General features: G+C 54.9%; 1 long non-coding RNA gene across 2 annotated transcripts in view; it reads right to left on the bottom strand.

Moving 5' to 3' along the window:
• Positions 1-1,469: 1,469 nt before the first annotated feature.
• Positions 1,470-2,472, bottom strand: part of LOC125909141 (uncharacterized) — a 9,534-nt gene continuing 8,531 nt past the window's right edge. For both annotated transcript variants that reach the window (XR_007453548.1, XR_007453549.1), the window contains exon 3: positions 1,470-2,020. This is a non-coding gene — a long non-coding RNA (uncharacterized LOC125909141). The remainder of the gene's footprint in view (positions 2,021-2,472) is intronic.

The following is a 2,472-nucleotide window of genomic DNA, read 5'->3' on the forward strand; positions in this document are numbered from 1 at the left end:
CCCTCCCTCTCTCTGTCCCTCCCCTGCTCCCTCTGTCTCTTAAAATAAATAAACCTAAGAAAGAAAAGAAGGAAGAAAAGGAAGGAAGGAAGGGGAAGAGAAAGAAAGAAAGAAAGAAAGAAAAGAAAGAAAAGAGTATCCGCTTCATTGGCACGGATGGGTACGTCTGGGTTTTGGAAAGGGTCAGTAGCACCTGTCGGATATTTTCCCACGTGCTTTACAGATTGCATGGAGTGGCCCTTGATCAGTGATCCGATAAGTACCACTGGGTTAAGGAAGCTTCTGCTGCATTGTCAGTGTTTAATTACCTACAGGTGCTATGGTCTTTCCAGTTTCGGGGGCCTTTAATGGCTACATGTGGAGAATATTCCTGCCAACCCCACCCCACCCCTTTTGCCTCCCCCCCCCTCAGTCACCAAGTCCCCCCGGCTGTGCCCCCGAGGTTTCCCCGGGGCCCCCCCCCCCCCCCCCCCCCCCAGGAGCTCTGTGCCTCCCAGCTCTGCTCCTGCGGGAAGGCCGGCCCAAAGTGGACTGTCCCTACCCCCTGGGCAGCCAGAGAGTGTCTCCTGCTCCCCCTCTTCATGCACCCCTGCCCCCCACTTCTCACCAAAAAGCCCCCTCCTGACCTTTGAACTCCCACCTTCCCACCTCACCTGGGTCCCCCCCACCTCCGGGTTCCTTTCCAAGCCAGGCCCTTGCTTGCCACCTGCTCCCTACCAGTCAGACCGCTCAGAGCCCGGGGCTCTGCTCCTACCAGTCAGACCGCTTGCTCGTCCTCTGCGTCCTCTTGTCCTAGTTGTAGAAAGGGGACAGCAATGGCTGTCCTTGCCCTGCCCTGGATTGTTGGCAGGATCGGAGAAGAGAGATGAAAGGACTGTGTGATGAACTCATCATCTTTGTTATTATTTATTATCGTTGTTGTTATAACCACTTAGAAACAGGATGCTCAGGACCACAGAATGGCTATTAAGAGAGGCCAGAAATGGGCAAAAATTCACCTGGCCCTTCTCCAGAGTGGTAGGGAGGGGTGCAGAGGCCTGGGGTCCAAGGCCCTGCCGGTCAGCTTCCGGTGGGAGGAGGCTGCCGGGCCAACTCTCCTTCCTGAGACACAATAGACACAGTGCCTAAGGCCACCATACTTTTAGAGGCCCGTGAAATGCTTCCATTTTGTTTAAAATCAGGAAGAAATGGAAATTTTAGGGTGAAGAAAACGTTTTATTCATCTTTATACCAATGCGATCATAAAATAAAACTTTCATACATTAAGAAAAACTTTTTTTAATGTGTATTTATTCTTGAGAGAGACACAGCGTGAGCAGGGGAGGGGAGGAAGAGAGACACAGAATCTGAAGCAGGCTCCAGGCTCAGAGCCTGATGCGAGGCTCACGAACTCACGAACTCACGAACAGTGAGATCATGACCTGAGCTGAAGTCAGACGCTTAACCGACTGAGCCACCCAGGGCGCCCCTCATACATTTTTTCAGGTTTGTTTGAGAGAGAAAGAGAGAAAGAGAGAGCCTGTGGGCATGTGAACACAGAAGGGGGGAGGAGCAGAGAGAGAGAGAGAGAGAGAGAGAGAGAGAGAGAATCCCAAGCAGGCTCCACGGTATCAGTGCAGAGCCTGACACCGGGCTGGATCTCGTGGCTATGAGATCATGATCTGAGCTGAAATCAAGAGTTGGATGCTTAGCCGACTGAGCCACCCAGATGCCCCAGAACTTTTGTATTTTTAATGGAGGAAGGAGCCCAGAAAGGTAAAATGCCTTGGGCACATGAAAGTCAAATGCAGCCCGGGTCCTGGGTCCTTGGTCCTGGGTCCCAGACAAGGTTTTCATGTTGTGAGCCTCAGTTTGCTCACCGCCAGAGTGGGTGTGATTATACAAGCCATGTGAGAATCGGTGGGCTGATGAAGGCTGGGTGCTGGGCTCGGGGTTCCTCCAACCATTGTCTGGTGGGGTCTCTGTTGTTCTGCACTTGAGACAGCATAAGAGAGGCAGGCAAGGTCCAGGCCTCGTGCAGCTTAAAGGGGGCAAAAGGAAAGTAGGGTGAGAGGCAGCCGATACAAGGAAACGTTTGAAGAAGACTGGCTGAAGACACCCTTTTCTTCCTTTCCCGCTGGGGAAACAGAGGTCGGGGAGCTCCGGCGCCCCCAGTGGGGCAAGCCGCCCAGGAAGGAGCAGAGCGGGGCGAGGGAGAGGAGCCTCCCCAAATCCTATCAGCAGCCCCGCGGCCTGGGGCTGAGCGCTTTCCCTGCATCTCTGTGATGTGGGGGCAGGTAACTCACCTGCCTTGGGTGGGGTGGGGGTGGAGCTGGCGCCCAGGGAGGGAAGGTGGTGGGTGAGGGGCTCCATGCCAGGACTGCCCTCCAGGCTGGGACGCGGCCCCTCCCTCTCAGGGCACGTGTGGCTCCACCCGGAAGATGCTCGGAGGAATTTCAGACACCCTGATGAAAGGGGCGGGGGGGGGGGGGG

This window comes from Panthera uncia (genome assembly GCF_023721935.1).
Source record: "Panthera uncia isolate 11264 chromosome B3 unlocalized genomic scaffold, Puncia_PCG_1.0 HiC_scaffold_1, whole genome shotgun sequence".
Classification (NCBI taxonomy): domain Eukaryota; kingdom Metazoa; phylum Chordata; class Mammalia; order Carnivora; family Felidae; genus Panthera; species Panthera uncia.